At 63.7% G+C, this 15,154-nt stretch overlaps 3 non-coding genes across 3 annotated transcripts; 2 read left to right on the forward strand and 1 right to left on the reverse strand.

Moving 5' to 3' along the window:
• The first annotated feature begins 4,228 nt into the window (after nt 1-4,228).
• LOC132248084 (U2 spliceosomal RNA) lies at nt 4,229-4,419 on the forward strand. The gene has a single exon (XR_009459434.1). It is a non-coding gene; the product is annotated as a U2 spliceosomal RNA (small nuclear RNA).
• A 7,917-nt stretch (nt 4,420-12,336) lies between these two features.
• Nucleotides 12,337-12,522, forward strand: LOC132247808 (U2 spliceosomal RNA). The gene has a single exon (XR_009459247.1). It is a non-coding gene; the product is annotated as a U2 spliceosomal RNA (small nuclear RNA).
• Nucleotides 12,523-14,968: 2,446 nt separating this feature from the next.
• On the reverse strand, nt 14,969-15,154 carry LOC132247809 (U2 spliceosomal RNA). Its single transcript, XR_009459248.1, has one exon. It is a non-coding gene; the product is annotated as a U2 spliceosomal RNA (small nuclear RNA).

Below are 15,154 nucleotides of genomic sequence, written 5' to 3' on the forward strand. Positions count from 1 at the left end.
CCCCAGACCCTTTAGCCCCGCTCCCAAATCCCTGTAGCGCCTCATGACCTGGCTGGGAGCGCTCCGAGCCGTGTCATTGGTGCCCACATGAATAAGGAGCATGGGATAGTGGTCTGTGGGTTTGAGGAGCTTTGGGATCCTCTCCGCAATGTCCCGGATGCGGGCCCCTGGGAAGCAGCAGACTTGCCGGGCTAAGGGGTTGGGGTGGCAGATTGGCCCCTCCGTCCCCCTCAGGAGGGAGTCTCCCACAACAAACACCTTACGTTTTGTCTTGGGGAGAGCAGGGGCGGGAGCTGCAGTTGGGCCCGTGTTGCCTGTGGGGGCCGGCAACTCGGCAGGCTCTGCCGGGGCAGCAAGAGGTGCGTACCTGTTGCTCAGTTCTGGTGAGGGAGGGGCCTTGGTGCGGCGGGCCTTAGGGCCCTTGACCACCTTGGTCCATGCCCCTGGCTGGACACAGCAGGAGGTCCCAGAGTCCTCCTCTGGCCTGGAGGGAGACTGTGATCTACCCCCTGCCTCCCGGGGGAGAAGGGCCTGGCAGTAGGAGTCTATCTCCTGCTCGCAGTCCCTGATGGCACGCAGTCTGTGGACTGTGGCCTGGAGCTCCTCCAGCTGGCGCGCCAGAGACCCCAAAATGGAGCAGACCCCGCAAGGGAAGGTCGCCATGCTCCCAGGCCCCAGAGCCTGAAAAAGGGACAGGCAGCCCCCGCAGCCGAGAGCCAGGGGCTCCGTCTGCGTGGAGCCCGGGACCAGGGGCTCCGTCTGGGTGGCCGTCTCTGAGGTGCCGGGGGGGGGGGCCGCGGAGCCCGAGGGGACCCTCGGGGTGCGGCGCGTGCCCATCCGTGTCATGCCTCTGGTAGGCTGGCTACGACTGGGACTGTCTACCCTGGGGGGTGCGCAGGCAGGGTCTGGCGCCCTCCCGTGCGCCCTTCCGCGCGAACTCCGCGCTAACTCACGCGCCGGCAGAGAAGCGCGCCTGTTTGTGCAGCCTGTTCGTGCGGCTCCGGTCGCGTGGCTCCCTGGGGGGCTGGGCGAAGTAGGGGCCTGGGCGGGGCTTGACCCGGCCCGGCTCCACTCAGCCGCTGCCTCCCACACACACACTAAGGGGTTAGCCCCTTCTCTCCACGGGCCCCGCTTACCCCGGCTGCGCTGGGGGTCAGCGGGGGGGCTCCGCGGCTGCTGGAGGGTTTCTGGGGGGCTTCGGGGGAGCGGGGGCGCAGCGAGCTTTCACCCGCGCGTCTCTCGCCGCTCCCGCGTCTAACTGAGGAAGAACTTCTTCACAGTTCGAGTGGCCAAGGTCTGGAACGGGCTCCCAAGGGAGGTGGTGCTCTCCCCTACCCTGGGGGTCTTCAAGAGGAGGTTGGATAGGCATCTAGCTGGGGTCATCTAGACCCAGCACTCTTTCCTGCCTAGGCAGGGGGTCGGACTTGATGATCTATTGAGGTCCCTTGCGACCCTAACATCTATGAATCTACGAACTGTTGTTATTTTTGTTGCTGTGGTTGTGACGTTTGCTGGCAGGTCCTGAACTGATGAGTTCCGCGAACCTTCGAGGCCCCCAAAAGTCAGTTTCTGAACTGGTGTTATCGCTGACAGCGCTGGGCATTTCACGGGCCCCGCTTACCGTCCTGGCAGTGCCGCGGTATTTGCAGCATACAGGGAGACTGACAGCCTCCCGTCCCGTTGAAGACTTCTGACTGTCAGTTCCAGCTGTGTATTTAACGCGCACTGTGTTGACACCGCCTTCCAGTAAGCGCAGGGTCCCTGTGTGGGGTCGGTCCCCTGCTCGTGTCGCGCGTGCTCCTGGAGGAAGTAGGGCCGGGCAGAGGAGAGGGCGGGCGGCCAGAGGCACAGTCCCCTCGCCAGGGGAGGGTTCAAGTCAGGATGTCGTCATCACGTTGGGGCGTTGCACTGCCTTCATGCAGATCCTGCGTGTCTCTGTCTCAGTCTCGTCTCCTCTCCTCACGCAGCCAGCCAGGAGGCGAGAGGCAGGGCAGCGTTGAGGGGGCAGGAATCTTTGGGATACACGAGCGAGGGAGACGCCAGTGCCGAGGGCGGTGTTGCGAGAGGGATTTCTCCCCAGGTTGCTGGGCCCAGAGGCTGCTCGTGACAGCCGAGAGGAAAGGGGCCTTTTCCAAAGGGGAGCAGCAGCTCCGTTGGGACGGCGGGGTGCGAGCACGCTGAGAACGCCTCAAATGAGGCAAAGCAGAGGCTCCGCGCCCCAAACTGGAAAGGAGCTGCCACCTTCAAGTCGTTCTCGGCTCGTGCCTGCACAGCCGTTAAGCGTGTTCATTCAGCGTCCACTTTGTGCGATTAAGTGCATTTTCACGCAACAGCGATGTCCACTGAGACACAATTACGTGTGTGCACAGAAACAGTGAAGCGCAATCACGTGCAACCCTGTTCTAGTTGTTAGCTGTGAGCTAGCTGAGAACAACGAAGACGAAGCAAAGGAGAGGCGCTGCAGCCGAAACTGGAAAGGAAGGTTTTGCTCTGTTTCAGTCGTCCGCAGCTCCTTCACAGGCAACAATTAAGGGTGTTCCTGTTCCACTACCGGTGGGTGGGTTCGCGCTCAGTGATTAACAGGTGTTCGAGCACAACTGCAGACACTCACACTCTCACAGGCAACAATTAAGGGTGTTCCTGTTCCACTACCGGTGGGTGGGTTCGCGCTCAGTGATTAAAGGGTGTTCAATCACAACTGAAGCACAATCACAGTCTCACAGGCAACAATTAAGGGTGTTCCTGTTCCACTACCGGTGGGTGGGTTCGCGCTCAGTGATTAACAGGTGTTCGAGCACAACTGCAGACACTCACACTCTCACAGGCAACAATTAAGGGTGTTCCTGTTCCACTACCGGTGGGTGGGTTCGCGCTCAGTGATTAATGGGTGTTCAATCACAACTGAAGCACAATCACAGTCTCACAGGCAACAATTAAGGGTGTTCCTGTTCCACTACCGGTGGGTGGGTTTGCGCTCAGTGATTAACAGGTGTTCAAGCACAACTGCAGACACTCACACTCTCACAGGCAACAATTAAGGGTGTTCCTGTTCCACTACCGGTGGGTGGGTTCGCACTCAGTGATTAACGGGTGTTCAAGCACAACTGCAGACACTCACACTCTCACAGGCAACAATTAAGGGTGTTCCTCTTCCACTACCGGTGGGTGGGTTCGCACTCAGTGATTAACGGGTGTTCAAGCACAACTGCAGACACTCACACTCTCGCAGGCAACAATTAAGAGTGTTCCCATTATACGGGTGGGTGGGCTCACACAGTGATTAACGGGTGTTCAAGCACAACTGCAGACACTCACACTCTCACAGGCAACAATTGAGGGTGTTCCCATTATACCGGTGGGTGGGCTCACACTCAGTGATTAACGGGTGTTCAAGCACAAGTGCAGACACTCACACTCTCACAGGCAACAATTAAGAGTGTTCCCATTATACGGGTGGGTGGGCTCACACAGTGATTAACGGGTGTTCAAGCGCAACTGAAGCACAATCACGGTCTCACAGGCAACAATTAAGGGTGTTCCCGTTCAAATACCGGTGGGTGGGCTCACACTCAGTGATTAACGGGTGTTCAAGCACAACTGAAGCACAATCACACTCTCACAGGCAACAATTAAGGGTGTTCCTGTTCAAATACAACCGGGTGGGCTCACACTCAGTGATTAACAGTGTTCAAGCACAACTGAAGTACATTCCCACTCTGCCACTAAGCACGGTGGCACCGACCAGTGAAGCGCATTGCCCCTCAGGGATTAGAGCCCGTTCTCCCTCGGATCAGCAGCTGCCCTTTTGATCCCTGCCCCTTTGACAAGGGCTCCCAGTGTACCCCTGTCTGCTCAGGGGCTTGGTGCTGCTGCTGCTGCTGGCGGCGAGAGCAGAGCTGGAGGAACGCCCCGCGAGATGGTGTCGTCATCGTGCTCGCTCGGGCTTTGAGCAAATCATCTCTCCTCTCATGGCCAGCGAGGAGGAGGCGAGAGGCAGGGCAGTGTTGAGAGGGCATGAATGGGGGGACCTTTGGGCTACGTGGGGGAGGGTGGGGGGGGTGCTTCAGACCTGTTGGGCACGAGATATTGCGGAAGGACTTTTCCGTGTGGGTTTGTGGCGCCAGAAGCTGCAGGCGATGACTGTGAGCGGAGGGGCCTCTGTGGCAGCTTGCGGTGTGTTTGGGAGGGCTGCCCATGGGGGCCCCGAGGTTTCCGAGGGGCTCACAGTATCGCTTCTCGGCCTTTTGGCTAAGATCAAGTGTAGTATCTGTTCTTATCAGTTTAATATCTGATATGTCCTCGATGTGAGGACTTTATATTAAATGGATTTTTGGAACTGGGAGATGGACTCGGAGCTTGCTCCATCCACTCCACGCATCGGCCTGGTATTGCAGTGCCTCCAGGAGCGGTGCACCTCCCCTCGGGGAGAACTTGCTGCTGTCAAAAAGTAGATCTCGTTGCTTCTTCGGAGACATCTGGGGGGGCTGGTGCTGGGCAGGGACCCCCGGCAGTCTGGCAGGCAGGCTACTACTTGTCCGAAGCCTTCAAGAGGACGGGGTGGCTAGCTGTCCGGAAGAAAGCAGTCCCTCTGCCTGCACGTGGATGGAGAGCGCGGTCAGCAGCGTGCAGCTGAGGGGGGTGTCAGGGGCAGCCTGCTTGGTGACCCCCTGCAAACAGCTCTGTTACAGCGCAAATCCTCTGTCACAGCAGAAATCGGGGGCTTTAGGATGCCAGAAAGCCGTGGATGTTGTTGTCACACTGTTATGAAGCAAAACGAACCAAACTGAACACAGGCGGTACGGTACGGTACGGTACGTCTCAGAGGTCAGATGCGAGCCAGAACTGAAAGCTGGAAGGCCTGGGAAGAGCCAGAGGCCGCAACAACATCGAGGTGACGTCGAAGACCTTGCCCTGGTCGGGTTTGGCCCTCAGGTCGCCGGCGTATTTGTTGCGGACGGCGTCCTTCAGGAACCTCTCCAGGAAGGTCCTCGTGCGGGGCGTCACGGTCACGGGGTCGGCGTGCGGGGCTGGCTGCAGGGAGACTGCCAGCTCCCGGCGCTCCTCGGTCCAAGTCCAGGCGCAGCCGATGCGCTTCCCGAGGCGGCGCGTGGCGTTGCGGGCTCGGCTCCACAGCGAGGCAAAGTCCCCGCCGTCTCGGCTGAACTCGCCCTCCAGCGAGCCGCTCAGGAAGGTGGCCAAGTCACGTCCGGTGGGTTGCCTGCCGATCCTCTTGCGGGCGGTCTCCTCCAGGGCGCTGGCGGCGATGATACTTACCGTCGCGTCCGGGCAGCTGCTGCAGCTGGATGGCGTCGGGGGCGAGGAGGCATCCTCGAACCCCTCCGGCGGTGGGGCACGGACCCGAAGGCGTTGGAAATGTCCAGCCACGCCACCGCGCACTGCTTCCTGGTCCTCCGGGCGTTGTCCAGGGCCATCTGGAGGGTGAAATTGCCCTCCAGATGGCAGATGCTGGACGTGACGTCGGAGGCAGCCAGGTGGATGGGCCTGCGTTTTAACGTCGCCAAGTGCGCTTCCCTGCACGTCGACGGGAAGCAGAAGAGCCGCGTCCTGGACTCCACCCTCACGATCCAGGGCCAGGCGATGCGGCACCTGCGCGACGGGGAGGCCTACTGCCACCTGGGGACGCCCACCGGCCACCGGGCCAGGCAGACGCCGGAGGAAACCATCAACGGCATCGTGCAGGACGCGCACAAACTGGACTCGTCCCTGCTGGCCCCGTGGCAGAAGATCGACGCGGTGAACACTTTCCTCATCCCCCGCGTCGCGTTCGTCCTGAGAGGCTCGGCGGTCCCCAAGACCCCCCTCAAGAAGGCGGACGCCGAGATCCGACGGCTGCTCAAGAAGTGGCTGCACCTGCCGCTGCGGGCCAGCAACGAGGTCCTGCACATCCCCTACCGGCAGGGGGGTGCCAACGTGCCCCGCATGGGAGACCTCGGCGACATCGCCGTGGTCACCCACGCCTTCCGCCTCCTGACCTGCCCGGACGCGACGGTAAGTATCATCGCCGCCAGCGCCCTGGAGGAGACCGCCCGCAAGAGGATCGGCAGGCAACCCACCGGACGTGACTTGGCCACCTTCCTAAGCGGCTCGCTGGAGGGCGAGTTCAGCCGAGACGGCGGGGACTTTGCCTCGCTGTGGAGCCGAGCCCGCAACGCCACGCGCCGCCTCGGGAAGCGCATCGGCTGCGCCTGGACTTGGACCGAGGAGCGCCGGGAGCTGGCAGTCTCCCTGCAGCCAGCCCCGCACGCCGACTCCGTGACCGTGACGCCCCGCACGAGGACCTTCCTGGAGAGGTTCCTGAAGGACGCCGTCCGCAACAAATACGCCGGCGACCTGAGGGCCAAACCCGACCAGGGCAAGGTCTTCGACGTCACCTCGAAGTGGGACGCCAGCAACCACTTCATGCCCAGCGGGAGCTTCACGCGCTTCGCGGACTGGCGCTTCCTCCACCGCGCCCGCCTCAACTGCCTGCCTCTCAACGGGGCCGTCCGCTTCGGCCACCGGGACAAGAGGTGCCGCCGGTGCGGCTACGCGGCCGAGACCCTCCCCCACGTGCTGTGCAGCTGCAAGCCGCACGCCAGGGCCTGGCAGCTCCGCCACAACGCCGTCCAGGACCGGCTGGTGAGGGCCATCCCGGCCGCCGCGGGGCAGGTCTCCGTCAACCGCACCGTCCCGGGCTGCGAGAGCCAGATGCGCCCCGACATCGTGATCACCGACGAGGAGGCCAAGAAGATCACCATCGTGGACGTCACCATCCCGTTCGAGAACCGGCGCCAAGCCTTCACCGACGCCCGGGCTCGCAAGCGGGAGAAGTACGCCCCGCTGGCCGACACCTTGAGGGGCCGCGGCTACGACGTGACGGTCGACGCGCTCATCGTGGGGACGCTCGGAGCCTGGGACCCCAGTAACGAGAGCGTCCTGCGCGCCTGCCGCGTCTCCCGCCGCTACGCCAAGCTGATGCGCTGCCTCATGGTGTCCGACACCATCCGGTGGTCCCGCGACATTTACGTGGAACACATCACGGGCCACCGCCAGTACACGGACCCCAGCAGGAGAACAGCCGCCGGACCGGACCCGGAGGGGACCGCCTGAACCGCCCCCCTCCGCAACAGACGGACCTTCGCTTCAAGAGGACTCATCAACGACGGACGACGACCCAGCGCCACCCGAAGAGGACCCCCGCGATAGACTGTATCTAGACTGAGACGCTTCATCTTCGGACCACTTCTCCCACCGTCGCGGACCATTGTCACGGGTATGTGTGTTTCTATCCTCTTTCTCTCTCAGCGTCGCGAAACCCCCCCCTCCCTCCCCCTCCCCACTCCCCTCTCCCCTTACCCCCGGGCTTAGTTGGCTAACTTTGTATCGCATGTAACCTAGGTGCGTTCCCAACCTCACCCCCATCCTTTTATTGTTAGTCCCTCGCCCGGGCGTTCTGTATTTCCCTATCGGCTTTGTCATCTTTTTTGGATTTACCATCCTTACCATTTACTGATAAAAGTCAATCTGTTCTTACGTTCTCGATGCGAGGACTGACGCATTGAACGCATTTTCCGGTGCCGGGAGCGGAACTCGGAGCTTGCTCCATCCACTCCACACGTCGGCCCGGTTTTGCAGTTTAATTGCTGAAAAAGACAGAGAAACACTTACTTTCGCCCCGCGCCCGGCCTGGTATTGCAGTACTTCCAGGACCGGCGCCAACCCAGTCCGGCAGACTGCCGGAACTATAGAGACAAAAAGTGAGCTGACTAGCAGCTTGCTTTTCTTTCTCCTGCTGCAGCGAGGGTTCTCGTCAGTCATGACGGGCTAGAGAAGGCGGTGCCGCCAGTACGTCCGAAAGGGTATCCGGTTGCGCAAGCGACCGTGCTTCCCAGGTTAGTAGCCAAAGGGTGCTCTGGCTCGCCGGACCCCGATAAAGCGAAAACCCCAGCTCGGGCTAGTAGCCGAAGACCTCGGTCGGTAGGCGAACGCCAGGGTTCGGAGGACGGAACGTGGAGCAACACCCCCAGGTCTCAAGGACGCCCTGATCCACTGTCGAGAACGCTCGAGGCACGGAGACCCCAGCTAGGGCGGAACGTCGACTACGGATCCCGGAGGACCCTCCCAGGAGGGTAGACCAGCGAACCCGAGCCGGCGAAGAACCCCGACGCACCCCCCCACGATGTCGGGACCCCGACAGGCGGCGGCGGACCCCCGACCATCGATCGACCCCCGGAGGCAGAGAGACTCTCAAAGCCCGGAACCCCGGCTGACGAGAGCCGCCTCCCGGCGGAGGACCCCGGAGCCCGAGGACGCCCCCCGGACAACGACGGAGCGTCCCGTGCGACAGCGGAGCCCTCCGGACCCCCACGGCGCCCCGGTGACGACGACGGGCCCCGAACGGCGACGGCCCCCGGACCCCGGCGGCCCCGAGGACGCCCCCCCCAAGGGTCTCCCCACGCTGGTGGAGGAGCCCCGAACCCCCCCGATGCCGGACCCCCCCACGGACGACCCAGGGGAAGGAGCAGACGTGACGGCGCTCACGTTCCTCCCCTTCCCTCTTCCGGGCAAGCTGTTCTGCCCGACCTGCCACCCGCCGAGACAGTACAGGTCGCACGGCGACATGAACAAGCACCTGCGGCGCTTCCACCAGCTGCGCCTAGCTTTTTACTGCTCCCTCTGCGGCACCGAATACGAGGCCTTGAAACTCCTCAAGAACCACCAGAAGGTATGCCAAGGCCACGGAGCAGAGAGGAGACCCGGCACGCTGGTGAGGTCCGCCGCCCCGGCCCGGCGCACCCAGGCCGCGGCGCGGAGACCCGCCAGACCGGCCACCCCGCCGACAACCCCACCGGACCAGACCTCCGAGGACCGCCCTACGGAGAGACCTGCCCCGACGACGCCACCGTGCAGGCCTCCGCCCAGGGTCCCCCGACCGAACGCGACGCCCCGACCGGACAGCCCTCCACCGGGACCCCCGGGGCCACCCGAGGCCCCCGCCCCGCCGAGGATTCCGGAGCCGCCGGGAGGAACCGAGCCGCCGGGCGCCCTCCGGCCCCCGAGCGTGCCGGAATCTCCCGGTGCGGAGCCCTCCCCGCAGCAGAGGATGCCCTCTCCATGGCAGACCCTCTGGCTGGAGGAGCTCTCCCAGGCCACCACCTTCGAGGCTTTCGAGGCCTCGGTGGCCCGGCTCACAGAGGAGCTCTCGGCGGCCGCCCGGCCCGGCCAACCCCGAGGAAACAACAACAGACCGGCGACGCGACGAGACCACAGGCCCCAACCGCAGAGGCGACCCAGGCGCCAGCGCTACGACCCGGCGGCGGCCTCCCGGATCCAGAAGCTGTACCGGGCCAACCGTCCCAAGGCGGTGAGAGAAATCCTGGAGGGACCCTCGGCCTTCTGCCAGGTCCCCCGGGAGGCTCTCTTCAGATATTTCAGCAGGGTCTTCAACCCTCCAACGGATGCCGCCACCCCACGCCCCGCGACCGTCGAAGCGCTGACCCCCGTGCCCCCGGCGGAGGGGTTCGAGGACGCCTTCACGCCGCAGGAGGTGGAAGCCCGCCTGAAGAGGACCAGGGACACCGCCCCCGGCAAGGACGGGATCAGGTACGGTCTCCTTAAAAAACGTGACCCGGGCTGCCTTGTTCTTTCTGTTCTCTTCAACAGGTGCAGAGAGTTCCGGCGCACGCCCGCCGCCTGGAAGAGGGCCATGACGGTCCTCATCCACAAGAAGGGAGACCCGAACGACCCGGGCAACTGGCGACCCATCACCCTGTGCTCCACCGTCGCGAAACTCTACGCCGGCTGCCTGGCGGGCCGCATCGCCGACTGGGCGGTGACCGGCGGAGCCGTCAGCCGAAGCCAGAAGGGCTTCATGTCCACGGAGGGCTGCTACGAGCACAACTTCACCCTCCAGATGGCCCTGGACAACGCCCGGAGGACCAAGAAGCAGTGCGCGGTGGCGTGGCTGGACATTTCCAACGCCTTCGGGTCCGTGCCCCACCGCCACATCTTCGACACCCTCCGCGAGCTGGGCCTGCCGGACGGCGTCACCAACCTGGTGCGCGAGCTCTACCACGGCTGCACCACAACCGTCCGCGCCACCGACGGGGAGACCGCGGAGATCCCCATCCGGTCGGGAGTGAGGCAGGGCTGCCCCCTCAGCCCCATCATCTTCAACCTGGCCATGGAACCGCTCCTTCGAGCCGTGGCGGGCGGCCCCGGCGGGCTCGACCTCTACGGCGAGAAGCTGAGCGTCCTGGCCTACGCCGACGACCTCGTGCTCCTCGCCCCCGACGCCACCCAGCTGCAGCAGATGCTGGACGTGACGTCGGAGGCGGCCAGGTGGATGGGCCTGCGTTTCAACGTCGCCAAGTGCGCTTCCCTGCACGTCGACGGGAAGCAGAAGAGCCGCGTCCTGGACTCCACCCTCACGATCCAGGGCCAGGCGATGCGGCACCTGCGCGACGGGGAGGCCTACTGCCACCTGGGGACGCCCACCGGCCACCGGGCCAGGCAGACGCCGGAGGAAACCATCACCGGCATCGTGCAGGACGCGCACAAACTGGACTCGTCCCTGCTGGCCCCGTGGCAGAAGATCGACGCGGTGAACACTTTCCTCATCCCCCGCGTCGCGTTCGTCCTGAGAGGCTCGGCGGTCCCCAAGACCCCCCTCAAGAAGGCGGACGCCGAGATCCGACGGCTGCTCAAGAAGTGGCTGCACCTGCCGCTGCGGGCCAGCAACGAGGTCCTGCACATCCCCTACCGGCAGGGGGGTGCCAACGTGCCCCGCATGGGAGACCTCGGCGACATCGCCGTGGTCACCCACGCCTTCCGCCTCCTGACCTGCCCGGACGCGACGGTAAGTATCATCGCCGCCAGCGCCCTGGAGGAGACCGCCCGCAAGAGGATCGGCAGGCAACCCACCGGACGTGACTTGGCCACCTTCCTGAGCGGCTCGCTGGAGGGCGAGTTCAGCCGAGACGGCGGGGACTTTGCCTCGCTGTGGAGCCGAGCCCGCAACGCCACGCGCCGCCTCGGGAAGCGCATCGGCTGCGCCTGGACTTGGACCGAGGAGCGCCGGGAGCTGGCAGTCTCCCTGCAGCCAGCCCCGCACGCCGACCCCGTGACCGTGACGCCCCGCACGAGGACCTTCCTGGAGAGGTTCCTGAAGGACGCCGTCCGCAACAAATACGCCGGCGACCTGAGGGCCAAACCCGACCAGGGCAAGGTCTTCGACGTCACCTCGAAGTGGGACGCCAGCAACCACTTCATGCCTAGCGGGAGCTTCACGCGCTTCGCGGACTGGCGCTTCCTCCACCGCGCCCGCCTCAACTGCCTGCCTCTCAACGGGGCCGTCCGCTTCGGCCACCGGGACAAGAGGTGCCGACGGTGCGGCTACGCGGCCGAGACCCTCCCCCACGTGCTGTGCAGCTGCAAGCCGCACGCCAGGGCCTGGCAGCTCCGCCACAACGCCGTCCAGGACCGGCTGGTGAGGGCCATCCCGGCCGCCGCGGGGCAGGTCTCCGTCAACCGCACCGTCCCGGGCTGCGAGAGCCAGATGCGCCCCGACATCGTGATCACCGACGAGGAGGCCAAGAAGATCACCATCGTGGACGTCACCATCCCGTTCGAGAACCGGCGCCAAGCCTTCACCGACGCCCGGGCTCGCAAGCGGGAGAAGTACGCCCCGCTGGCCGACACCCTGAGGGGCCGCGGCTACGACGTGACGGTCGACGCGCTCATCGTGGGGACGCTCGGAGCCTGGGACCCCAGTAACGAGAGCGTCCTGCGCGCCTGCCGCGTCTCCCGCCGCTACGCCAAGCTGATGCGCTGCCTCATGGTGTCCGACACCATCCGGTGGTCCCGCGACATCTACGTGGAACACATCACGGGCCACCGCCAGTACACGGACCCCAGCAGGAGAACAGCCGCCGGACCGGACCCGGAGGGGACCGCCTGAACCGCCCCCCTCCGCAACAGACGGACCTTCGCTTCAAGAGGACTCATCAACGACGGACGACGACCCAGCGCCACCCGAAGAGGACCCCCGCGATAGACTGTATCTAGACTGAGACGCTTCATCTTCGGACCACTCCTCCCACCGTCGCGGACCATTGTCACGGGTATGTGTGTTTCTATCCTCTTTCTCTCTCAGCGTCGCGAAACCCCCTCCCTCCCCCTCCCCACTCCCCTCTCCCCTTACCCCCGGGCTTAGTTGGCTAACTTTGTATCGCATGTAACCTAGGTGCGTTCCCAACCTCACCCCCATCCTTCTATTGTTAGTCCCTCGCCCGGGCGTTCTGTATTTCCCTATCGGCTTTGTCATCTTTTTTGGATTTACCATCCTTACCATTTACTGATAAAAGTCAATCTGTTCTTATCAGTTTAATATCTGATATGTCCTCGATGTGAGGACTTTATATTAAATGGATTTTTGGAACTGGGAGATGGACTCGGAGCTTGCTCCATCCACTCCACGCATCGGCCTGGTATTGCAGTGCCTCCAGGAGCGGTGCACCTCCCCTCGGGGAGAACTTGCTGCTGTCAAAAAGTAGATCTCGTTGCTTCTTCGGAGACATCTGGGGGGGCTGGTGCTGGGCAGGGACCCCCGGCAGTCTGGCAGGCAGGCTACTACTTGTCCGAAGCCTTCAAGAGGACGGGGTGGCTAGCTGTCCGGAAGAAAGCAGTCCCTCTGCCTGCACGTGGATGGAGAGCGCGGTCAGCAGCGTGCAGCTGAGGGGGGTGTCAGGGGCAGCCTGCTTGGTGACCCCCTGCAAACAGCTCTGTTACAGCGCAAATCCTCTGTCACAGCAGAAATCGGGGGCTTTAGGATGCCAGAAAGCCGTGGATGTTGTTGTCACACTGTTATGAAGCAAAACGAACCAAACTGAACACAGGCGGTACGGTACGGTACGGTACGTCTCAGAGGTCAGATGCGAGCCAGAACTGAAAGCTGGAAGGCCTGGGAAGAGCCAGAGGCCGCAACAACATCGAGGTGACGTCGAAGACCTTGCCCTGGTCGGGTTTGGCCCTCAGGTCGCCGGCGTATTTGTTGCGGACGGCGTCCTTCAGGAACCTCTCCAGGAAGGTCCTCGTGCGGGGCGTCACGGTCACGGAGTCGGCGTGCGGGGCTGGCTGCAGGGAGACTGCCAGCTCCCGGCGCTCCTCGGTCCAAGTCCAGGCGCAGCCGATGCGCTTCCCGAGGCGGCGCGTGGCGTTGCGGGCTCGGCTCCACAGCGAGGCAAAGTCCCCGCCGTCTCGGCTGAACTCGCCCTCCAGCGAGCCGCTCAGGAAGGTGGCCAAGTCACGTCCGGTGGGTTGCCTGCCGATCCTCTTGCGGGCGGTCTCCTCCAGGGCGCTGGCGGCGATGATACTTACCGTCGCGTCCGGGCAGGTCAGGAGGCGGAAGGCGTGGGTGACCACGGCGATGTCGCCGAGGTCTCCCATGCGGGGCACGTTGGCACCCCCCTGCCGGTAGGGGATGTGCAGGACCTCGTTGCTGGCCCGCAGCGGCAGGTGCAGCCACTTCTTGAGCAGCCGTCGGATCTCGGCGTCCGCCTTCTTGAGGGGGGTCTTGGGGACCGCCGAGCCTCTCAGGACGAACGCGACGCGGGGGATGAGGAAAGTGTTCACCGCGTCGATCTTCTGCCACGGGGCCAGCAGGGACGAGTCCAGTTTGTGCGCGTCCTGCACGATGCCGTTGATGGTTTCCTCCGGCGTCTGCCTGGCCCGGTGGCCGGTGGGCGTCCCCAGGTGGCAGTAGGCCTCCCCGTCGCGCAGGTGCCGCATCGCCTGGCCCTGGATCGTGAGGGTGGAGTCCAGGACGCGGCTCTTCTGCTTCCCGTCGACGTGCAGGGAAGCGCACTTGGCGACGTTAAAAACGCAGGCCCATCCACCTGGCTGCCTCCGACGTCACGTCCAGCATCTGCCATCTGGAGGGCAATTTCACCCTCCAGATGGCCCTGGACAACGCCCGGAGGGCCAGGAAGCAGTGCGCGGTGGCGTGGCTGGACATTTCCAACGCCTTCGGGTCCGTGCCCCACCGCCGGAGGGGTTCGAGGATGCCTCCTCGCCCCCGACGCCATCCAGCTGCAGCAGCTGCCCGGACGCGACGGTAAGTATCATCGCCGCCAGCGCCCTGGAGGAGACCGCCCGCAAGAGGATCGGCAGGCAACCCACCGGACGTGACTTGGCCACCTTCCTGAGCGGCTCGCTGGAGGGCGAGTTCAGCCGAGACGGCGGGGACTTTGCCTCGCTGTGGAGCCGAGCCCGCAACGCCACGCGCCGCCTCGGGAAGCGCATCGGCTGCGCCTGGACTTGGACCGAGGAGCGCCGGGAGCTGGCAGTCTCCCTGCAGCCAGCCCCGCACGCCGACCCCGTGACCGTGACGCCCCGCACGAGGACCTTCCTGGAGAGGTTCCTGAAGGACGCCGTCCGCAACAAATACGCCGGCGACCTGAGGGCCAAACCCGACCAGGGCAAGGTCTTCGACGTCACCTCGATGTTGTTGCGGCCTCTGGCTCTTCCCAGGCCTTCCAGCTTTCAGTTCTGGCTCGCATCTGACCTCTGAGACGTACCGTACCGTACCGTACCGCCTGTGTTCAGTTTGGTTCGTTTTGCTTCATAACAGTGTGACAACAACATCCACGGCTTTCTGGCATCCTAAAGCCCCCGATTTCTGCTGTGACAGAGGATTTGCGCTGTAACAGAGCTGTTTGCAGGGGGTCACCAAGCAGGCTGCCCCTGACACCCCCCTCAGCTGCACGCTGCTGACCGCGCTCTCCATCCACGTGCAGGCAGAGGGACTGCTTTCTTCCGGACAGCTAGCCACCCCGTCCTCTTGAAGGCTTCGGACAAGTAGTAGCCTGCCTGCCAGACTGCCGGGGGTCCCTGCCCAGCACCAGCCCCCCCAGATGTCTCCGAAGAAGCAACGAGATCTACTTTTTGACAGCAGCAAGTTCTCCCCGAGGGGAGGTGCACCGCTCCTGGAGGCACTGCAATACCAGGCCGATGCGTGGAGTGGATGGAGCAAGCTCCGAGTCCATCTCCCAGTTCCAAAAATCCATTTAATATAAAGTCCTCACATCGAGGACATATCAGATATTAAACTGATAAGAACAGATTGACTTTTATCAGTAAATGGTAAGGATGGTAA

The sequence above is a fragment of the Alligator mississippiensis genome, chromosome 1, assembly GCF_030867095.1.
Source record: "Alligator mississippiensis isolate rAllMis1 chromosome 1, rAllMis1, whole genome shotgun sequence".
In the NCBI taxonomy this organism is placed as follows: Eukaryota; Metazoa; Chordata; order Crocodylia; family Alligatoridae; genus Alligator; species Alligator mississippiensis.